Below are 15,000 nucleotides of genomic sequence, written 5' to 3' on the forward strand. Positions count from 1 at the left end.
CTCTTTCTTCTGTTGGCCTGCTTGCTCAGCCAGCGGGGTGGGGTGGCGTCATTTGAAGGCTAAAACAATGCGAAGCGCATTGTGACCAGCGATGCGTAGCAACATCTGATAGCCTGGTCGGTAACGATGATATATATATGGATCTTTTTGGTTTGAACGGCAGATTTTTAAAATAATTTCCACGTAATTAAACACTTTTAAACTTCGTATACTGGTAGAATGTGTTTATAAAACATCTTTTTCTCTTGGCTTTATTGAGAAAATTCTATAATTTGTAAGATATTTGTTGTTTTTTTTCTTCAATTTCTGCAATTTCAACCAATCAATGACGTCTATTGAGGTGAAAAACATTCTGTGCCGTATGAATATGTCCCTTGTTTAAGAAACAGATTGGGTTTATTTACATTTGTGAAGAAAAAAAGATACCCTTCCCCCCACCCCTAACCCTAACCCTAAAACATATTGAAATGCAATAGATCGATACTAGGGTCATAATTATGGGTGACAATTTCATATGACACCGCTACAAAAAACTGCCGTTCAAACCGAAAAGATCCATAGGTTGTATATATAATGTGTATGTGTGTGTGTATGTGTTAAGTAGCTAGTTTACCAACCACATGGTTCTGGGTTCAGTCCCACTGCGCAGCAACTTGGGCAAGTGTCTTCTACTATAGCCACGATCTGACCGAAGCCTTGTGAGTGGATTTGGTAGATGGAAACTGAAAGAAGCCTGTAGTATGTGTGTGTGTGTGTTTGTCCCCCAACCATAGCTTAACTTGTGTTGGTGTGTTTACATCCACGTAACTTAGCGGTTTGACAAAAAGGACCGATGTAATAAGTACCAGGATTTTTGAAAAAATTGATACTGGGGCGATACATATGACAAAAAATTCTTCAAAGCAGTGCCGCAGTCTAACAAAAGAGGTATAGAGGAAAAAAATGTGTGTGAAGGCTTGTTGCCTAGTTGATAGGGTGCTGAGCTCACGATTGTGAGACCGTGGTTTCAATTCCCGGATCTTTTCCGTTTGAACGGCAGATGTCAACACAATTTCTAGTTAACTAAACACTTTTAAACTTCGTATACTGGTAGAATGTGTTTATAAAACATCATTTTCTCTTGGTTTTATTGAGAAAATTCTATAGTTTGTAAGATATTTCGTCTGAAAATCCGAGCATTTCAGCAATTTTATCCAATTTTAACCTCCATTCAACTAAAATCATTTGCTGCGTCTTAAACTGAGAAACATCCTGTAACTAACCCTAAACTTCCCCCCTAACCCTAATCCTAAATTTTTTTTTCTTAATTGTTAAATTAATTTAATTCCATTGCTTTAGTTTTTTTTTACACGCGTAACAATTAAGTTACAGGATATTGTCTCAGTTTTAGACGCAGCAAATGATTTTAGCTCAAAAGAGAGCATAGGATTGGTTAAAATTCGAAAAATTAAACTACGTTAAACAAACAAATTACAATTTTCTCAAGAAAGCCAACATACAAAGGCGGCGAGCTGGCAGAATCGTTAGCACAACGGGCGAAATGCTTAGCGGTTTTTCGTCTGCCGTTACATTCTGAGTTCAAATTTCGCCGAGGTCGACTTTGCCTTTCATCTTTTCAGGGTTGATTAAATAAGTACCAGTTACACACTGGGGTCGATATAATCGACTTAATCCGTTTGTCTGTCCTTGTTTGTCCCCTCTATGTTTAGCCCCTTGTGGGTAGTAAAGAAATAAGAAACGTTAACACGCTGGGCGAAATGCTTAGCAGTATTTTGTCTGTCTTTACGTTCTGAGTTCGAATTCCGCCGAAGTCGACTTTGCCTTCCATCCTTTCGGAGGTCGATAAATTAAGTACCAGTTGCGTACTGGGGTCGATCAAATCGACTGGCCCCCTCGCCAAAAATTTTGGGCCTTGTGCCTAGAGTAGAAAGAACTATAACAACATACAATAGTCTGGTGGATATGTGTGTTTGTGTATGCAGTCACAAGGAAGGGCACAAGGCCTGAAGGGAATACAATTCTGAAAGTAGAATTGAAAATTTACCCTTATTTTTTTTTTTAATCCTGGTACTCACACACCACCACCAGTGGGGAACAAACACAGACATATAGACATCATCATCATCATTGTTCGACCGTGGTCGAGACAATGGAATTTACCATGTTGCGCCAGACTTCACGGTCCATCATAGCATTACGGAGGTCCTGTTGCTGGATGCCTGTATCCCTGGAGATTACATCAGGGTAGGAGAGTGTGCGCCCTCTGGTATTGCGAGCAGATGGCTTCCAGAGGAGAAGAGTAGAAATTACCTCGTTTTCAGCTCTACAACAATGTCCAGCAAACTGGACTCTCCTACCTTTCACAAGAGATGACACAGGTGGTAATTTCCCATATATTTGCATTTTAGTTGGATGGCACCTCCACGAGAGATTTTGAGCTCTCATAAGGAGGCGAGTGTAGGTTCCATCCAACCGCCTCTCAAGCTTCTTTGATAACGTCCAGGTTTCTGAGCCATATAGTAGGATTGGTTCGACTGTGGCTTTGAATATTTCAAGTTTGAAGTCTCTACTTAGATTTGATGACACACACATATAGACACACACACACACACATTATTTAGAAGGGTGCATGTCCTTTCTTGAAGGGGACACGTGCCGATCAGCCTCCCCCATTGGGTCCACCCATGTGTATGTATATGCGTGTGTATGTGTACATGAAAACTGAAAAAATAGTGCACCTCTTTTCTCTAGCACAGCTAAAGTGTGTACCCGCCAGGGGGCTTCCATTTGCTGCCGTTGGACGCAAAATTTTTTTCCCACGAGAGTTCAGGACCCTAGTTATGAACTTATTTGCATACAGCCAATCAGAGCTCAACTATCAAACTAATTTATAAGCACACTAGCAGCATAGCCCAGCGTTTCCTGGGTATGTAAGAGCCCCTAGTAGGCAACGACTAATCCCAATCTAGTCCTTTCCCTCTAGGGAATGAAGGCGCATGTGTAGGTTGCAATGTCTTCTCTTCACTCAAATACTTCTGTGTATACGATGTTCCTAGCTGTCCCTAGCTGTCGAGTTGTGTCCCCTAGACAGAAAATGTGTTGCATATAAAAAGCTTAGATTCTCGACCCCATGTCGAATTTATCGATTTTTTTCAGAACTGGGGGAACTTTTCAAAATTTTCGCTGCGTTACTTTTGAATTATGGCATTGTGCTATGTGTGTGTCAAGTTTCATCAGAATCAGTTGAAAGCCGTGGTCAGGGTGAGGGTACAACCTAACAGACACACAGAAACACGCACAGACAAACTGCCGTTTATATAGAGAGAGATTAAATATAACTTTCGGCATTAATATTAAAAATTCTAATTTTCAGAGCTGTTCCAAACTTTAGCTCATAAATGGCCATGGGATTGCACTTAGAAACCCTCTTACTCTTTTACTTGTTTCAGTCATTTGACTGCGGCCATGCTGGAGCAACGCCTTTAATCGAGCAAATTGACCCTGGGACTTATTCTCTGTAAGCTCAGTACTTATTCTATCGGTCTCTTTTGCCGAACCACTAAGTGACGGGGACGTAAACACACCAGCATCGGGTGTCAAGCAATGCTAGGGGGCAAACACAGACACACAAACACACACACACACACACATATATATATATATAATATATATATATATATATATATATATATATATATATACATACATATATATAATTGAATAGTTGAATGAATTATCTTATTATGGATAATTCAGTTAACCGATACCCGGGTAGCAAATTCACGTCAGAAAACACGGTTGAAGCTACATGCCAAGGGCAGAGATCATGTGCTTTCGTGTGGAAATTTGTGTGTTTTTTTTACTATAAATAAATGAAAGAATGGAGTCGAACGACGATTTAACAAAATTCCTTTATTCTCGACATATGTTTCGAAGACTGCATATTCCTAATTCCGAAGGAATAAAGGGTGCATTATACCGCCTTCTCATCAGGAAAGACAAGGAACTTATGTCAGCATCATGACGAACAAAAACTTTGAGATGACTGCCCACACGGAGTCCATATACATATATACGACAGGCTTCTTTCAGTTTCCGTCTACCAAATCCACTCACAAGGCTTTGGTCGGCCCGAGGCTATTGTTAGAAGACACTACTTGCCCAAGGTGCCATGCAGTGGGACTGAACCCGGAACCATGTGATTGGTAAGCAAGCTACTTACCACACAACCACTCCTGTGCCTATTTATATATATATATATATATATATATGATGGGCTTCTTTCAGTTTCCGTCTACCAAATCCACTCACAAGGATTTGGTCGGCCCGAGGCTATAGTAGAAGACACTTGCCCAAGGTGCCACACAGTGGGACTGAACCCGGAACCATGTGGTTGGTAAGCAAGCTACTTACCACACAACCACTCCTGTGCCTATTATATATATATATATATATATATATATATATACATACATACGATGGGCATCTTTCAGTTTCCGTCTACCAAATCCACTCACAAGGCTTTGGTCGTCCCGAGGCTATTGTTAGAAGACACTACTTGCCCAAGGTGCCATGCAATGGGACTGAACCCGGAACCATGTGGTTGGTAAGTAAGCTACTTACCACACAACCACTCCTGTGCCTATTTATATATATATATATATATATAATATATATATATATATATATATATATATGATAGACTTCTTTCAGTTTCCGTCTACCAATCCACTTACAAGGCTTTGGTTGGCCTGAGGCTATAGTTAGAAGATACTACTTGCCCAAGGTGCCACGCAGTGGGACTGAACCCGGAACCATGTGGTTGGTAAGCAAGCTACTTACCACACAGCCACTCCTATGCATATATATATATATATCATGGGAAAGTTTACGAAAATAAGCAAAAGACGAAGGCAGGTGGAGTACAAACAAACAAATGTATTAGTATAACGCTCAGGAATAGAAATAGAACAAGTCTTTTACGTTTCGAGCCTACACTCTTCTACAGAAAGGGACACAGAAAAAAACAAGGAGAGAAAAAAAAAATATATATATATATATATATATATATATATTATATATATATATATATATATATATATATAACGGCAAGGTTTACGAAAATAAACAAAAGACGAAGGCAGGTGGAGTACAAACAAACAATTGTATTAGTATGGCGCTCAGGAATAGAAATAGAACAAGTCTTTTACGTTTCGAGTCTACGCTCTTCAACAGAAAGATACACAGAAAAGAAACACGGAGAGAAAAAAAATGCATGTAGAAGCTAACGATCTATCGTTATCATGATTGTGTAATGTCCATTTTCCATGCTGGTATGAGTTGGATTGTTTGAGAGGAGCTGCCCAGGATCCAGTTGTCTCTGTTTTGGAATGATTTCTATGGCTTGATGCCCTTCCTAATGCCAAACACTTTACAGAGTGTATTGGGTGCTTTTTACATGGCCCTGGCACTCACAGGCCAGCAAGATTAGGAATGCTCATCTGAAGAGGGTTGCAGGGGACACATGGCCTGTATGCAAGGACAACCACATATTTACTTAGCTTGATGTGTCTTCTCAAACCCAGCAAACTACCTGAAGCATCAGTCCTCTTTTGCCATCCTCTCTGTGAGTCTCAACATCTTCATCCCATGTCTTCTTGGATTTACCCCTTTCACACATTCCTTCTACAATTAGATCTCAGCACTTCCTGGTGTGTGGAGGCACATGGCCTAGTGGTTAGAGCAGCTGACTCGCGGTCGAAGGATCGCAGGTTCGAATCTCAGACCGGGCGATGTGTGTGTTTATGAGCGAAACACCTAAGCTCCACGCGGCTCCGGCAGAAGGTAATGGCGAAACGTCTGCTGACTCTTTTGCCACAACTTTCTCTCACTCTTTCCTCCTGCATCTTGCAGCTCACCTGCGATGGACCGGTGTCCTGTCCAGGTGGGGAACCTATACGCCAAGGAAACCGGGAAACCGGCCCTTATGAGCCAGGCAGGGCTCGAGAAGGAACAAACAAACAACAGTGGACATGCGGTCAAGGGATCACGGGTTCAAATCTCAGACCGGGCGATGTGTGTGTTTATGAGCGAAACACCTAAGCTCCACGCGGCTCCGGCAGAAGGTAATGGCGAACTTCAGCTGACTCTTTCGCCACAACTTTCTCTCACTCTTTCCTCTTGCATCTTGCAGCTCACCTGCGACGGACCAGCATCCCGTCCAGGTGGGGAACCTATACGCCAAGGAAACCGGGAAACTGGCCCTTATGAACCAGGCATGGCCCGAGAAGGAACAAACTTCTTGATGCAACTGTCTTTATTCACACACATCATCGTTGTCATGGTCATCTAAAGTCAGTTTTCCATGCTGGCAGAGGCTGGAGAGTTGGACAGGAGCTGACCAGTCAGAAAGCTGTTCAGGTTCCAATTGTCTGTTTTCATTCAGTTTCTATGGTTGGATGTCCTTCATAATGCCAACCATTTTATAAAATGTGCTGGATACCTTTCGTGTACCACTGGCACAGGTGCATTTACCAACACAAGCACATCATGTGTGGCACTGGCAAGAGTGCATTTGACTTGGCACTGGAACTTGCAAGACAAAGACCTCTCAGCTGGGAGAGAAAGTGGAGGTTTGGCCATAGAGGCCACACATGTATGATGTGGTATCAAAAAGTGCCCAGATTAGTTCTGCAGCACACCAACAGATAGCAGCACACAGTTGCATGTGCAGTGAGAGCTAGCAGTGACCTACATGGGGCAGTGTGCCTCGTGACATTGCTGTGTTTACTTCGCAAGTTGTGAAATTTGTGTTTTTGTGATCACATCGAAAGAGCTGTTCTTCACTCCTGCTCCAGAGCGTCGGTTGCGGGGTCACTCCGAAAAGCTCTATCTGCAACGATTTCATCTCAATCAAAGGAGAGGGGCTTTCTCCGTCCAGATTGCGGATCCGTGGAATAAGCTGCCAGACGAGATGGTGAAGATGCCGACGACTGCTCGGTTCAAAGTCTCTCTTGACCAGAAATGGCCTGGACTCTTTGCATGAACACCCTCCCTGTACATAACTCCATGTCACCCTACATGGCCTTGCTTTTTGCATTTTGAGCCAAAAAATTAACTAACTAACTAACTAACATGTATGATGGGTCTGTGATTTTTGTCACAGGTTGGCTTTCGAGACCCTCAAGTTCTCTCTGTGTTGTAGTCTTTCCTGAATCAAGGGATTAGCTTCCAAGACTCGCCAGTTCCCTCTGCGCAATACTGCACACATACAGTCAACCAGGTATTTGCTTCAGTTCATTCTTTGATGTCATCCAGGTATTTGCTTCAGTTCATTCTTTGATGTCATCCCACCACAAACTTCTTTCACAGTCTCTCATTCTTTTATCCCCAACACTTGCTGGTCAGGATGTTACCTTCTAGGCTCCATCAAACACAAAGTAAGAACTTTTGTGGATGGTGTTCACTTTTTTGTTTTCTGTTGTGATGCAAAACCCATTTTTGAACACCTGTAACAAAGCGCTGCAGAAATGACAGGCTGCTATTCCTGGTCAGAAGACTGCAACAGATGGTGGACTGCTGTGCTCTGTTCCCATACATTAGCTCATGTGGCAGATGGTGGACTGTTGTGCTCCGTTCCCATGCATTAGCTCATGTGGCAGATGGTGGACTGTTGTGCTCTGTTCCCATACATTAGCTCATGTGGCAGATGGTTGACTGTTGTGCTCCGTTCCCATGCATTAGCTCATGTGGCAGATGGTGGACTGTTGTGCTCCGTTCCCATGCATTAGCTCATGTGGCAGATGGTGGACTGTTGTGCTCAGTTCCCATGGATTAGCTCATGTGGCAGATTGTGGACTGTTGTGCTCCGTTCCCATGCATTAGCTCATGTGGCAGATGGTGGACTGTTTTGCTCCGTTCCCATGCATTAGCTCATGTGGCAGATGGTGGACTGTTTTGCTCCGTTCCCATGCATTAGCTCATGTGGCAGATGGTGGACTGTTGTGCTCAGTTCCCATGCATTAGCTCATATGGCAGATGGTGGACTGTTGTGCTCCGTTCCCATGCATTAGTTCATGTGGCAGATGGTGGACTGTTGTGCTCCGTTCCCATGGATTAGCTCATGTGGCAGATTGTGGACTGTTGTGCTCCGTTCCCATGCATTAGCTCATGTGGCAGATGGTGGACTGTTTTGCTCCGTTCCCATGCATTAGCTCATGTGGCAGATGGTGGACTGTTTTGCTCCGTTCCCATGCATTAGCTCATGTGGCAGATGGTGGACTGTTGTGCTCAGTTCCCATGCATTAGCTCATATGGCAGATGGTGGACTGTTGTGCTCCGTTCCCATGCATTAGCTCATGTGGCAGTGTCTTAGAAGTGTTTCCACCAACTTGTGGTCTGCTAAAGTGGTAACCATCTCCTCCATTAACAAAAAGCTAGGGACATAGAAAAGCCTCATATTCTCAATGGGTTTCATTTATGAATCTGATGCTACTGTCACAATCACAATATTTCGAAACAATATCTCGTTTGCCACATTCATCCCCAGCCATAACTGACACTTCTTTACACTCAAGAACATTACATTGATGGAAATGCACCCCAAAAGTTCAAGTACATTTGAAAGCAAACTAAAAGCTTCTGACAAGAATTTTTTTCCTGAAGTATTGCCTCTGACTTTGCACAATTCACTAATGCTTTGTACAGCTCACTAATGCCAACCAATTCAACATTACCACCAAATGTTTCCCCCCAACTCATGTACCTTTGATTTCTTTGCTTAGTGCAGTCAAGAATAAAAGAATAAAAAAACCTCCAATTATTGCAGATGTGCTGTATGCCTTCCTCTCAGAGAGATTGTGAGCTGCTCTCCGGCTTTATATAGCTATGGTAAGACCTCACCTGGAATTTGCATCACCGGTCTGGAACCCCTATCTTGCCCAGGATATTAATCGTCTGGAAGCCGTTCAGCGAAGTGCAACCAAACGAATACCCTCCATCAGGCATTTACCATATTCTGAACGCCTTACTTCCCTGGACATGGACACATTAAAACTTCGACGTCTGGCAGCTGATTTGGCAGACACCCATAAAATTATTAACCATCTTACAAACAATAACTCTGAGCACCTTTTCAAACTCCACCTGTCTAACACCCATGGACATATTTACAAAGTCAGAAAACAGCACAGCTCCCATGACTTTTGGAAACATAGCATGGAACAAACTGCCGGCATCAGTTGTTAATTGTCGGAGCACTGCATCCTTCAAAACTTCCCTGCTTCCTGAGATTCGCCAACACTACACCTGATTTTCTCCCCTCCATACACATGCAAGCATGTATCTGACTCATGCATTGTTCGCTTTCCAGACATTTGTACATTACTGCATATACTTTATATACACTTTTGACAAGTTTTGGTGCACCTGAGCACTGTATACAATAATTTCATTATTATTATTATTTAAAAACTCCACCTGTCTAACACCCGTGTTAGACAGGTTTACAAAGTCAGAAAACAGCACGGCTCCCATGACTTTCGGAAACATTTTTTCACGCTGAGAGTTGCTGAAGTATGGAACAAACTGCCGGCATCAGTTGTTAGTTGTCGGAGCACTGCATCCTTCAAAACTTCCATGCTTCCTGAGAGATTCGCCAACACTACACACCTGATTTTCTCCCCTCCATACACACGCTGAGCATGGAACACACTGCTGGCATCAGTTGTTAGTTGTCGGAGCACTGCATCCTTCAAAACTTCCATGCTTTTTGAGATTCGCCAACACTACACTGATTTTCTCCCCTCCATACACAACGCTGAAGCATGGAACACACTGCCGGCATCAGTGTGTTAGTTGTCGGAGCACTGCATCCTTCAAAAATTTCTTGCTCCTGAGAGATTCCCAACACTACACCTGATTTTCTCCCCTCCATACACACGCTGAAGCATGGAACACACTGCCAGCATCAGTTGTTAGTTGTCGGAGCACTGCATCCTTCAAAACTTCCATGCTTTCGCACTTCTGACAAGTTGTGGTGCACCTGAGCACTGTATACAATAATTTCATCATTATTATTTTTATTATTCGTTCTGTGACCGAGCAAGAGTGTGAAGCTTCTAAATAAGCAGTTCCCGTCTCCTGTGACTTTTACTATATAAAAAAGGTAAGATAATTTGATTTTCATCTTTTCTTGTTCCAGTTAATAGACTGCGGCCATGCTGGGGCACTGCTTGAAGAATTTTTAATCAAATGAATGACCCCGGGACTTATTTTTTGTTAAGCCTGGTACTTTTTTGAAAGGTCCACATACATGTGAAAGAAACAAGGAAGAAGAGGGATGAGAAAGGAAAACAAAGTAAAAGGGGAAAAAAAGAAACCCGGTGGCGGGAAGGTGTAGGGGGAAAGCGACCGAAGGAGAGGAGGGGCAAGAGACTACATATCCCAGAACAAGTAGGGTGCTCACTTGAGCCCTGCAGTAAAGAGAATGGGGGCATTGCCATGGAGAATGGCCAGTGACACTCGCTGCAGCGACCACCCCACCTGACAGGGCTCATTTCTCCAACAAGCCGCAGTTATCCCTATTTTGTGGAAGAAGTCGGCCATGCTGCAGCACTGCCCTAAAGGGTTTTTTTAGTTGAAGAAATCAACCCCAGAACTTATTCTGTCAGTCTCTTTTTGTTGAACCGCTAAGTTACAGGGGCATAAACACACCAACATTGGTTGCCAAGTGATGATGGGGGGACAAACCGACACACACACACACACACACACCACACACACACACAAACACACACATGTAGCAACATGATGCAGCACGAAGTTTTGTCAAGTGGACAGGTCGGGGTTTCAAACCAACGAAAATATTTTGACACAAATCAAAAATTTAACGGGGTATTTTTTTGTGTTTTTAAATGGCTTATAAATATCTTCCACGCTGCAATTGATTTTGTTTCAGCCCACGATCTCAGATCAAGTCACTCGCTATGCAAGTACATCTCCGTAATATATATATAATTTAAATTTTAAATTTTATATATTTTGTATATTATATTAAATATTTTAATTTCTATGTTTTGGTTTATGTTTTTCACTGTTTGATTTGCCTAATAGGGGTTTTATCTCTAATTTAATTTATATATATATATATGAGTTGCGACGTCACTGGTGCCAAGCTGTATCGACCTTTGTCTTTCCCTTGGATAACACTGGTGGCGTGGAGAGGGGAGGCCGGTATGCATGGGCGACTGCTGGTCTTCCATAAAAAACAACCTTGCCCGGACTTGTGTCTAGGAGGGTAACTTTCTAGGTGCAATCCCATGGTCATTCATGACCGAAGGGGGTCTTTTATATATGTGTGTGTGTGGTGTGTGTGTAATATATATATATATATGTTAAGGTATGTAGAAAAATACAACATGGACAAGAACGTATAACTCATAGAAGACGATACAATAAACATGGACAGGACATTCGAACCCCTCAGTCTTCAGTCAAGAACCGGATCATCGTAGTAATTTCGGCTGATTATATATATATATATATATATATATATATATATATATATATATATATATATATATATATATATATGTATATAATATATATATATATTATATATATATATATATATATATATGTATATATATATGTATATGTATATGTATGTATGATAGATCGTTAGCCACTACAACAATTTTTTTTCTGTCCTTCTTTTTTTTTTTCTGTGTCCCTTTCTGTAGAAGAGTGTAGGCTCCAAACGTAAAAGACTTCTATTCCTGAGCGTTATACTAATACATCTGTTTGTTTTGTACAACACCTGTTTTCGTCTTTTGTTTTTTTTTTCCGTAAACTCTCTCTATATGTGTGAGTGTATATATATATATATATATATATATATACATACACGACGGACTTCTTTCAGTTTCCGTCTAGCAAACCCACTCACAAGGTGTTGGTCAGCCCTAGGCTATGTGCAATTCTCTGCAAAAAAATTTCGTTGACGATGTTTTTCCGGCGCTCTTTTAGAAACGCACTTCTCCAAGAAAATGACGCTTAATTGCAAAAAAAAGAAAGGAGTTTGGAAGATGGGAAATATATACAAAATAAATGAAGTATACAAAAAAAAAGTAGAAAGATTCATCGGTTTTTAAATATTTTCTACTAAAAATGAAACAAACGGAAAACGGGCACTTGCGAATATAAAGCAAAATAACGATACAAGGGCGGTAACTTACTTTTACCAGTCAGATATTAATGATAGGAACTGTTAGTAGACCGTTTCAAAATCCGTTTCTTAGAATTCAGTTTATAACTAATATATACTATTATGTCAAATTTTGTGCCTGAACGTGGAATTTTTAATGCTATGTCCTTATTCCTATAAGGTCTTTTCGGTGTTGAAAACTGCCGTTCAAAAGGAAAAGATCCCTATGTTACTAGACACAAGATTTTATAACATTTTTCTAACATAACGACTTAAATATATTCTTTAATCTTATAACATAAGCCTTCTGTAGTTTTTCACTCTTTTATCTACATATATATATATATATATATATATATATATATATATATATATATATATATATATATATAGATATAGAGAGTGGTCACTATATGGCTCACTCTAGCACCAGTTAATCCAAAAGGTTTCAACCACAAAAATACATGTTCCCATGAAAGTCAGTACGATTGTTAGCTCACACGGACAGGGCAAATAAAAATAACAAAAATACAGATTATTTTGGACAATTGTTTCGCTATTAATGAATTAAATGTAATTTTACTTACCAAAAAAATCCACTTGTAGCTCGTCAGCCAAAACTATCTGGATGAAATCCACTCAATCACACGCCAGATTTTACCATAACGATAAATACGCGTGTGGTTCAATTGATTACATCCGACGTTATAATTCAAACAATTGTCCCAAAATAATCTGTATTTTTGTTATTTTTTATTTGCCCTGTCCGTGGTGCTAACAATCGTACTGACTTTCATGGGAAACATGTATTTTTGTGGTTGAAACCTTTTGGATTAACTGGTGCTAGAGTGAGCCATATAGTGACCACTCTCTATATTTATTTTGTAAAAATATTATAATATATTTAAAATATTATAATAATCCAGGTTTCTCGGAGCACTAGGCCCTTGGTGTTGAATAGATATACTATTAAATTAGTATCTAATTCTCTCACCCTTATTAATTAATTATATATATATATATATATATATTACATACAAAATTTAAAGGACTGACCACTAAAAGTGGACGGTCAATATGCTAGATATAGACGTCAAAATCGCTATTTTCCACGAAGAATGTGTTCTCAAGAAAAAAACTCAGCACAAAACCAAACTTTGGAACAAATTGCTGGCATCAGTTGTTAGTTGTCGGAACACTGCATCCTTCAAAACTTCCATGCTTCCTGAGATTCACCAACACTACACCTGATCTTCTCCCCTCCATACACACAAGCAAGCATGTATCTGACTCATACACTGTTCACTTCCCAGACATTTCTACATTACTGCATATACTTTATACGCACTTTCTGACAAGTTGTGGTGCACGTGAGCACTGTATACAATAATTTCATTGTTATTATTATATAAAATCAAATCAAAATCGATCAATGTCAATGGAAATTGTAGCTGTGATACCAGTGCTGGTGGCACATAAGAGAACCATCCGAACGTGGCCGTTGCCAGCGCCGCCCCGACTGGCTTCCGTGCTGGTGGCACATAAAAAGCACCATCCAATCGTAGCCGTTTGCCAGCCTTGCCTGGCCTCCGTGCCGGTGACACGAAAAAAGCACCATCCGATCGTGGCCGTTTGGCACCCTCCTCTGGCACCTGTGCCGGTGGCACGTAAAAAGCACCCACTACACTCATGGAGTGGTTGGCATTAGGAAGGGCATCCAGCCATAGAAACATTGCCAGATCTGACTGGGCCTGGTGCAGCCTTCTGGCTTCCCAGACCCCAGTTGCACCGTCCAACCCATGCCAGCATGGAAAACGGACGCTAAACGATGATGATGATGATGAAAATGAAGAAACAATTTAGGGATATTATAATGTTAGATTATTAACAGTTATCGCCAAGCTAATATGGCAGTCCATAAATATAAGACTAAAGCTGCCGTTGATTAGCTCCAAGAGGCCATCGCCTCTAGCTTGCTATATGACACACGAACCTGTGTCCATTATAACCTCCGAACAGGGGAGGTCAGCCGCTTCCCCTTGCTGGTCAGACATCTGCAGACATGTTTCAGGGTATTTGCCCTTTATCAATGCAGAGTAGCCAGACCCAGCAGGCGTCGCTACTAACCGTCTGTTCGAAGGATTATTTACCTAATTTCAGTGGAATACATCCACTGGTTTTCAAAGATAGAAATATTAAAATTTCTGTTAGATTATTTATTCATTTTACAAATGAGAACCCATACACACACATGTATGTATATAGCTTTGTCGGGGCCTTAAATATAGAGGATATTTTATTTAGGAAAATTATATTTTTCAAACATACAGACGTTACAAATGAGCATCAATGGTTTGTTGCATGTCATATTACCTTCCATCACTTGAAGTAAATTGTTACCTGTCAATCTGTAGGCCTCTGGCCTTTCTCATTTCCACCTGTCCCACACTGACTTTTGCAGTTTTCTCTTTTTCTGTAGCCCCCCCCCCCCACTTACAAATTATGGATCTTTTCGGTTTGAATGGCAGTTTTTTCTAGAGGTGTCATGTGAAATTGTCACCCATAATTATGACCCTAGTATCGATCTGTTGCATTTCAATCTGTTTTAGGGTTAGGGTTAGGGGTGGGGGAAAGGGTATCTTTTTTTCTTCACAAATGTAAATAAACCCAATCTGTTTCTTAAATGAGGGACATATTCATATGGCACAGAATGCTTTTTACCTCAATAGACATCATTGATTGGTTGAAATTGCAGAAATTGAAGAAAAAGAACAACAAATATCTTACAAACCATA

This window comes from Octopus sinensis, linkage group LG29 (genome assembly GCF_006345805.1).
Source record: "Octopus sinensis linkage group LG29, ASM634580v1, whole genome shotgun sequence".
NCBI classification, from domain to species: domain Eukaryota; kingdom Metazoa; phylum Mollusca; class Cephalopoda; order Octopoda; family Octopodidae; genus Octopus; species Octopus sinensis.